Source organism: Suricata suricatta, chromosome 13 (assembly GCF_006229205.1).
Source record: "Suricata suricatta isolate VVHF042 chromosome 13, meerkat_22Aug2017_6uvM2_HiC, whole genome shotgun sequence".
In the NCBI taxonomy this organism is placed as follows: domain Eukaryota; kingdom Metazoa; phylum Chordata; class Mammalia; order Carnivora; family Herpestidae; genus Suricata; species Suricata suricatta.
Window position 1 is genome coordinate 37,880,115 of NC_043712.1, and position 10,026 is coordinate 37,890,140.

A 10,026-nucleotide genomic window follows, 5' to 3' on the forward strand; every position below is an offset into this window, starting at 1 on the left:
GGGGGGAAAAGAGGTAGTGGTGATGGTGGAGGGCACTTAAGGGGAAGAGCACTGGGTGTTGTATGGAAAACAATTTGACAATAAAATATTATGGAAAAAAAAATTCTCTGGTGTTACTCTAAGCTATTCTCCCCTGCCCTCTTCAGTCACTGGTCTGGCCTCAGTCCTAAAGCAGTGCACTACAATACAATGTCAACTCCAGGAAATTCATGTCAAAATTTCTATAGCTAGTTGAGCATCCATTCTGAATGTGCTTTTGTTCATCAGTGGGTGTGTGGGATGAGCAGACAGCTGGAATATTTTCTAAATGCAAAGTAAAATCTGTACTGTCAAAGAGTGCCAGCAGCCTCATATTGTTGAGATTAAGGGTCTGCCAGCCTTCCAGCTCCCATACTCCATGAGCAGGGACAGTGTGCAGTTGCTATTGTATACTCGGTGCCTTAGCTCTCTGCACTGCACATAGAAGGTGCCCCCAAATAAAGCAGAGCTGAAGCAGATGACAGAGCCATTTAACCCAACCTGGTGCCAGAGGGGAAATGTCCTCCTCTATGGGCTGGACAGGAAAGAAGAGGGCAGCTGAGACTTGGACAGTGTGAGGAATGTTTGCCCCTTTTCAATGTGGCAGCAACCACTTAGGTCATCTGATGGATGGCATGTGGCCCTAGTATTTCCACATTTCAAGTTTTCAAGAGAATTCAGGAGTCTAGATTTTTATGTGAAATTTCTTGAGTTTTGTTATGCTATTCAGGCATAAAATATTTGTCTGCCAGCTGAATTGGATTTACTGGCTGCCAGCTTGGACTCCTTTTCTAAGTATTTAAAGGATCTAAAGATGATTTTGGTCAAAACCCAAAAGCTTGTTTCATAGAATAACTTAAAATAAGTTTTAATCACATTTCCCCCAGGTGGTGGTGCTTTGACTAGAATGGGGCTTGGTACTAGGAACTCACAAACTGGTATGGCCCCACTTGTCGAACTTACACATTTTCCTTAGTGCCTCACATCTCTTTCCTCCTCACTGGGATGGTGAACTCTGGCATGTTCTGAGACCCTTAGGGTTTAGTTCCTACCCTGGAGATGATTGGAAGTCTGTGATCCATTTCAGGCATAGTCTGGCCTACATTATGTCTTTTTTCTTGCTCCCTTGGCCTCCTCTCTCTCTCTCTGATGGCTCCTCCATACCAGCATTTAAACATACTCATGTCTCTCCAAACTTAAAACAAAGTAAAACAACCCTTTGTCAACCCCACATTCCTATCCAGCTATGGTCCAAGCTCTTTGCACCCTTTATCATCAATCTTCTTGAAGGATTGTCTACACTTGCTACCTCCACATCCTTCCTCTACTGGCCTCTGCAATTTGACATTCACCCCATCACACCTCTGATATGAATTTTGCCAAGGTCATCAGGGATTGCCACAGATATTTCCCAGGGCTCCTTGTCTTGATCTTTCAGTAGCATTGACTTTTTTGATAATTCTTCCTTCTTCATTTACCTAGTTTTCCATTGACTTCTCTGATTGCTCATTCTCAGACTTCTTTGGTATTTCTTCTTCTGGGGGCTTAATATTGATGACTCTCGGAGTTCTAACCTTCTCTTCTAACTCTACACACCTCCATGAATGATCTCAACTATTCCCTTGGCTTATGCTGTGACCTATATGCTAGAGCCTCTGATGGCTTAATCACTAGCTCAGATTTCTCTCCTGAACTCCAGGGGGATTATCCCACCACTCAGGCACCTGCACCTCAACATGTCCAATACTGAACTCCATACTTTTTCTCTTCCAGCACTGCTCTTCTTCCTCTGGTTTTCAGAGAATGGCACCCCTAGCTACCTGTAGATCAAGTCAGAGACCTGAAAATCATTCTTGATTCCCTTTCCTTCACATCCCTCTCCTATCAGTCACCAGGTTCCATGGCTTGGTCTCCCAACCATCTTTCAGATCTGCCCCCTTTCCCCATCCTGATAAGACTCTGGGGCAGGTCACCATCATCTCTTGCTGAGATTATAGCAACAGCCTCCAAGTAGCATCCTCTACCGCTGGTTTGTCCATCCCTCCCCACCCTTCCTTAATCCACACTATAACTAGCCAGACCTTTACCTTTGTTTTCTACACACACACACACACACACACACACACACACACACACACACACACGCAATTATATAACTTTTGTATCAGAGAAATTGTAATGAAAATCAAATCCAATGGACTTGCTCTTCTCTTTAAAACTCTACACTGTCTCCCATAACATGGTTTACAAGGCCCAGGATAGCCTGGTTGGGGTTAGCCTCTCTAGCCCTGCCCCACCCTCTATGCCAGGCCCACCCATACTAACCTCCTCTCAATTTCTGCTTTCTTAGACCTCCAGGCCATTTTTGCCTCATCCTCTTATTCAACACATTCCCACCTCTCACTTTACCTGGCTGGCTTCTGTGTATCCTTTAGACTAGGAGAAATATCTGACATGAGATGTTCTCCCTTAACCTCCTTGTCATACTGCTCTCCCCACATGGCTCCTCTCTCACAGTGTTGTAATGGCTGTTTAATTATACATTCCCCTCCCAGATTATAAGCTTCAAGGAAGAAAGAGCCATATCTCTGTTCATTTTTAAAAATCCCCTTTCTACAGTAGATGCTTGGCCCATAATAGAGTAGGTGTTTTTTTTTTTTAATTTTATTTATTTTAAGAGAGAGAGACAGAGCACACAAGTGGACAGAGGGAGAGAGAATCCTGAGCAGGGTCTACACTGCCAATGTAGAGCCTCATGTGGGGCTCGAATCCATGAACCATGAGATCATGACCTGAACTGAAGTCAAGAGCCAGGCTCTTACCTGACTGAGCCACCTAGGTTCCCCTTATTAGAATAGGTATTTGATGTGTGTGTGTGTTAACAAATGAATTCCCAAGAACTCTTGAGTGACATTTTCAGATAAATGTTTGGTAGTGTATGGGAGCCAGCTCATATTGATTCCTGAAAGCCAAATGTGCTTTTGGTGATGCCACATTGGTAGTCTGATGTTAATCATGGTAGATGTATTTATACAATGAAAATTGGTAACCATTACAAATCAGGGCTCTACTCTTCCTCACCCTGTCCCTAATGGGTTACTGGCATACTGCTATATATGTTGCTTAAGAGAGCTATTCAGAGAGGCTAGAACCCCTCAGCAATGGCTTCGAAGTGATTCATTGTCCCAAGCATACAATTTGACAACTTAGGAATAATAATAATAACAACAACAATTACCATTTACTTTTTATTTTTTATTTTTAAATTTTATTTATTTATTTTGAGAGAGAGAGAGTATTTGTGCATGTGTGTGCATACACAACAGGGAGGGGCAGAGAGAATCCCAAGCAGGCTCCGTGCTGTCAGTGCAAGCCCAACTTGGTGCTGGATCTTAGGAACCATGAGTTCATGACCTGCGCCAAAATCAAGAGTTGGACACTTAGCTGACTGAGCCACCCGGGTGTTCCTAACAACTACCATTTAATGAATTGTATGGTACTGTGTACCAAACCCTGTGCTTAATGCTTTACATACTCAATCATGTTTAGATTGCAGGCAAAGTGGATAGTATAAGCCCACTGTACAAAAGAGGACACTGAGAGTGAGATTCATCCACTCGGCTGGCAGGTGGAGATGGAGTTGGATGTCAGAGCTGACCACTGAGCCAGTGATCTTAACTCCACTCTGCTTAGCCTTTGACAGCTGGTACCTGGAGCTTCAGTTTCTATTTCTCACCCTCATTTCTCCAAAGCTGTCCCTGGGTTTTTGGCTGAATCTCACAGCTAACCCTCTAGCTGATTGGAAAAAACCACCCATGAACAATCATCTTGCATTAGGCTAACTGAGATCCTGACAGGCATTTCATCCAAGATTGAGAAATAACCAGGGTTGTAAGAACTGGGTGTCAGCAACAATGATATTTTGAATTGAGACCGTGATTTTAGTTTCTTGATGACATAATGGTGGAAATTGTTTTCAAATAGAACTCTTCCACCTGCTGGGATAATACGGTCAGTAACTGTATTCAGGGTTTAAGTGCTGTAGGGAAGGTGCCAGCCAACCGTCAAACCTATGGCCTGAAGCCGTCTCCCCAGCACCCCTTCACAATAATGCTCTAACACTTGGTGGTTGTAGAGTGGTGGCTTTTAATGTGGAATCTAGATAATGTCCATAAACAAAAGCCTGTCGATTTGCAAGGCTCCCTGAAGGGGGCAATGGGCGAACTGGGTGTTGCCAATGCTGCTTTAATATTACAGCCCAGACCTTGGCATTGCTTGAAACTGCTTCTTTTAAGAAATCCCATTAGCATCCACATGCTCACAACCCTCCTCTCTCCACTCACTAAATCTCTTTGTTCTTCAATTGTATCAAGTCTCCAATATAACGGTTCCAGTCTAACCAGCTTTCCTGGTTTACTTTCTCACATAGCCTTAGATCCATGGTCAATCTCTACAATGGTTTCTTATCAAGAATCCTCAACTACCTGATTTTTCCTCTGAACTTGCGGTACAGTTCACATCTCTCTGTTAGTCTAACAGTTCCCACTGTCTTCTGCACAGTGGAAACTCGTACATGACCCTGTCCAATGACTATGGTTCCACAGAAAGAGCTGGTTTCCAGCATTTTCTGAGTCTGCCAGTGCTACCCTTAAGGTCTTTTATTTTCTTAGGTGTCTTCCTTTCCAAATTCCCACTGTTGACTGTTTCTGACTTCCCATCTCTCCTTTGAGCCCCATCCCCATCCCTTTCAATCACTGCCGGGGCCTAGGTCTTTCCTTTTTCAGAGGCAATAGAAGTCCTTAGACGTGAACTCTCCTTTTTACCTTTAAACTTGTCTATAAATGCATTTCTTTCCTTCTTTCCTTTTAAAAAAGAGCTGCCCTTTCACCCCTATAAAGCTGATTCCTTTCCCTGTCCCATTTAGTTTTCTTAGTTGTTTAAATATGTAAATGTGATGATGTCATTTCTCTGTCTGACCAGACATTTTGATTTCCTGGTCAACAGTATTTTTTAAAACACCACACAGGTGAAGCACACTGTACACATTGTATGTTAGCCAATTCGACAACAAATTTTATTAAAGAAAAAAAAACAGGTGAGTTGCTTATGTCTTTTCTGTTACTTCATTCTGTTCTTGCCCTTGCTCTGCACCTTGACTTCTACCCTCTAATCTTCAGAAGTCTGCCTCTTTATCAAAATTCAGGTTTCAGTTCAAATATCCTGTCTATGGGAGGTTGTTTTCTGCCCCAGCACCCCATTTGCTTCTTTCATTACACATACTATGGTTTATGTTGTTGGACTGTTTCTTCATTTTTTACCTGTCTTCCTACTGTTAGGCTGGAAGCTTCCTGGGGTGAGAACACCATCTCTGTAGTTCACCACTGAATTCCTAATGCCAAGCAGAGTCTGACATATTTGCATTCACTAAGGACATGAGGAATTAATAATAGATAAGGGATTGCTTTTTTTTTAATGTTTTTTATTTATTTTTGAGAGTCGGAGAGAGACAGTACGAGCAGGGGAGGGTCAGAGAGAGAGGGAGATATAGAATCTGTACCAGGTTCCGAGCTAGCTGTCAGCACAGAGCCTGAGGCGGGGCTTGAACTCACGAACCGTGAGATCATGACCTGAGCTGAAATTGGATGCTTAACCGACTGAGCCACCCAGGTGCCCCAATAAGGGATTGCTTTTGATCCTTCCTTCTTCTTATGGGAGCTTATACCCTTGATTTTCTTTTCTTTCTAGTGTCTTTAGGTTTTCTCCACTGATCCATTTTCTCAGTATAAAAACATACTCAAAATCTTTCCATCCAAAACCAAACATATATAGGAAACTTCTCTTGGGACCCTTCCTTGCTTAACTTTAGTCATGTCTTTTTTCTTCTACAAAGAGAGGAAATTTAGCTTGAGGATTAGAAAGTTGGGGTCTGAAATCAGATTTCCTGGATTCAAATCCTGATGTTGCTACCTACTAGATTTGAGGTCTTGGGCAAGTTCCTTTACTTCTGTGTGCCTCATTTTCTTTATCCATCAAATAGAGATAGTAATAGTACTTTCCTCAAGGAGTTGCTATGAGGATTAACTGTATATAAATCATGCTTGGGTTCTCGGTAAGCACTCTGTAAATCTTCAATCTTCCTATCTTTTGCTTTTTCCATTGTCCTCGAGCAGTTTTGTCCACTTCATGGTTTACAAACAAGTCTTTGCTGATGAAAACTTTTAAATCATTACCTTTACCCCCAACCTCTCTCTTGAGCTACAGACCAGTATTGATGAGTGTCCCTGAGTCACTTCCATTTGGATGTCCTACATGGATATCAGATTCTACATATCTAAACCAAACACCTTAACTTTTCAACACAGTCTTCTTCAATTTCTATCTCAATACTTCCTGTAAGATGTTTGCTATCTGAATCATAAAGCAAATCCTCTGAATGCTAGACAAATGGTTGCATTTCTTTTAGGAACAGAGGAGCAAGAAATGAAGGTTATTAATCTGCCCCCCCCCACCCAGCCACCCAAATTAAGTATAGTATTTTACAGTGGAAAGAGAACAGACTTTGGAATTAAACAGATACTAGTTTGAATCTTAGCTCTAACTTTTACTCGCTGTGTGATTTAAAATGGGGATGATAGTGCTTACCTCTCAAAGTTAGGTTGAGCATATAAAATAAAATATACATCAAGTGGTAGCTTCATGTTTTCTTATTTTGGACTTACAACCTGCTTTATATGCTTATGAATTTTGAATTTATAAATTTTCTCTGACCAGGGCCAGTGGTTGATGGAATTGTTAGGACCAAAATGCCTAGACATTGTCTATTTGGAGACAGCTGTGAACAGAGAGCCTCTTGAATGGAGTTAACCGGCCAAGGTGAGATACCCCCACTGGCACATTTTCTAAGGGATTAATAGTGTGTTTTCCTACACATCAAGTTACATGATATTCCTTTGCCTGCTGCCTTATAAAACAACTCTTTGAAACTCTTTCCTTTTAACTTTCCATGTTAAATCTAAATGGGTCTAACTGCTCAAATGATAGCCAGTGTAGCTTAGTGGGGTGTACAGAAGGCAATGCAAATTGGATGTGAAATGTAAGGTGGTTGTTTTAGTGAGCTGATTGTGATCTGTATGTTTTTCATGATCTTAAAGATCATGTAGGATCTCAAACATTTCCAGGTATGTTGTATTTAATTTCAGTGCAGAGGGTGTTTGCATATCAACCCAAGTGAACCTCCAATGAGTAGAAAGTCCTAGTGATGGGGTTGGGGTGGGGTGGATCAGGGCTGAATGTGATACTTTTTCCTATGTTGGGATGCTTTCATTACATCCCAGGGAAGGAAAGAAGGGTCACAGGAAGTGGAAGACATGGGTCTATAATGTATAGTTCCTATTATAATCACCAAGCACTCACTTCTAGCTCCTCATCTTATAAGAGAACCTGCATTCCCTGGGTACAAGTGCAAAGCCATTGCCAATGTAGAGAGGATGGGTTGCCATAGGTTATTGTGAATCAAAAGTGTCAAAGAAAATTGCACCAGATGGAGTTAGACAGACAAGGAAGACCTTACTCAAGGCTATTGCAATAGTAGAGAGAGAGAGAGAGAGAGAGAGAGAACTCAACTCTGCTGAAACAAAAGGGGAAGAGTTTTTAGTTCTGGGATGAGCTAATGTAGGAGTACTAAGGGTGTTAGAAGGGAGGCTGGTTCAATGTGATGGTGTTTGCTAGTTGGTGCTCAAGGAAGTTAGACTCCTACTCTCCCACAAAGACTGGGAGATCAGGGCATTATCTTTTTGGATGATTATGTTTGAAAGGAATGGCTCCCAGGCCCATGAGAAAGACTTTTCTGGGTTGGATAAGTGGCAAGAAGCTGGGAGAAGATATACATCTTCTCAGAGAAAGAATTTACAGTTGCAAGTTTTCTAAAGTAAATGCTTTAAGAGAAGGGAGGTCAGGAAGAAGCCTATCTAAAGTTTAATCAAGCTGAGGGGAAGTTTAGTTACAGACAACTTGGTAAAAATCCAAATACCAATTGGAAATTTTCCAGTTGGAATGTTATGATGCATTACCACCCAGGTTATTTCAGTTTCCTAAAAAAAGAAAGAAAAGAAAAGAAGAAGAAGGATACTCAAGGGTCTGTGTACTTTTCCAAACCACTTTCCTTTATTCGTGGAGGCTCTTTAAAAGTAAAAGATTGTAGCAAAAGATTAGAATTCTACTAAAAGCCCTCTTTCCAATCTTCTACTGGGTTAATGAAAGCTCAAAATAAAGCCTTCCTTTTAGGAAAATGTATTCTCTACTCAATACAGACTGTAGCATTTAAACTACTCCATTTTCTACTTCCCATGACTTATCTTATGGGGGGAGGTAATTTAGGATTTAGGATGATATTACTGAAGTGTTTAATGCATTGGCTTTTGGATCCTGGCTTTGAAATTTATAAGCTATGTTCTCTTGGGCATGCTTTTAACATCCTTAGCCTCAGTTATCTAATCTATAAAATGGGGGGAAGGTCTATTTACCTCTTAGAGATACTATTAAAATCTTAGCACAAATGCCAACAAATTATAATAATTATTAATATTTTACACAGTTGTTATGGGGCTTCAAAAGGGAATTTTAATATAAAAATAAAAAACAAGTGCTGTTTCAAGTTTATTATCTGCTTTATGGAAAGTAATACACTTTTCATTATTTTTATTTATTCATAATTGGGTTGTACAATTAACAGTTATTCAGGGACTAATTATTCTGGTTGGCATTATCCAAATTTTGCTTCTCTTCCAGCTTAATGAAACTTAGTCAGGTGGGCAGGGTAATAAAAATACAAGTTGGGGCCACTCAGTATTATAACTTCTTATCAGGGATTAGGGTTGACTTTGTCAGAGGAAAACAGTGATGTCTAGATCTTACTGACTGAGAAGAACCACTTCTGAGGCAGGAGAACCCCTTTGTCCCATAGCCCAAGGCTTAGGTGAGGTATAGGCATGGTGAGGCCTCCTTGGTGTGTGTAGGGGTGTGTGTGTGTAGAGATATAGGGGAGGGTCCATGGGCTTTCCTTAGAGCCCCTCACCTCCACCCCATCATTCTACTAGGTGATCTTAGGTGGTCAAAGGACAAGGATTTAAATATCGTTTAACCACATCAGGAGAAAGTTATCATGAGAATCTTTCACTTTCTCTTGCAGTATTCTGATTAGGTCAAGGAGAAAGAGGGTTCATTTTGGTACTGGGATGCTTTTAACTCTATAAACTTTGCACCTCTTCATTAAAACAATTAAGTGGATCCATTCAAAGAAAAATGTCAACTCAGTAATAGTATAGGTTGTGACAAAAAAATCATAATTTGGAATGCACCTGATAAGGTAAATTCCTATCATTTTGGATGTACAGATGGTTAGGTGAGAGTACAGGGTTTTCAGGGGATTTTATATCTTTATTCTTGATCTGACCACCTACCCAGGTAGTCAAAAGCTGGCTGTTGGGAGGAGGTATGATGAGATAAAAGGCAGATATTCCTGGATAACTGTCCAAAAAGAGTAGACATCAACTTTTCTCTAGAATAGGCAAGATTTTCCCAGGTCGGCAGCCCCTGCCACATAAGTACTGTGGGAAAAGCCAATCAGGTGTAAGATATTACGTGAAGCACTTCAGGATGTTTGCTGGGATGTGCCCTGAGGCACTTCTTTGGTGAGTGATTCTTGGAGTTAATTTCCATACTCAAGCTTTAGAGTTGCTAGATTTTCCAGGGCAAAGCAAAAGCAGGGGATGATGACTGGGTTAATGTAACTGTGTTCCTTCTTCTTCCGTCCTTTACCTCTGAAAATCCACTGTAGCTCAGGGGCACACTGACCCCAGGAACAAACTGGAGACGATATACTGGTGTGCTGTGGGAATTTTCTTTTTTTTTTTTCCATAATATTTTATTGTCAAATTGTTTTCCATACAACACCCAGTGCTCTTCCCCTCAAGTGCCCTCCACCATCACCACCACCTGTCTTCCCCTCTC

At 41.2% G+C, this 10,026-nt stretch overlaps 1 long non-coding RNA gene across 1 annotated transcript in view; it reads left to right on the forward strand.

Annotated features, from left to right (window-relative positions):
* LOC115276570 overlaps positions 1-6,871 on the forward strand; it is a 15,810-nt gene extending 8,939 nt beyond the window's left edge. The window contains exon 3 of the long non-coding RNA XR_003901998.1: positions 6,790-6,871. This is a non-coding gene — a long non-coding RNA (uncharacterized LOC115276570). The remainder of the gene's footprint in view (positions 1-6,789) is intronic.
* The last annotated feature ends 3,155 nt before the right edge of the window (positions 6,872-10,026 follow it).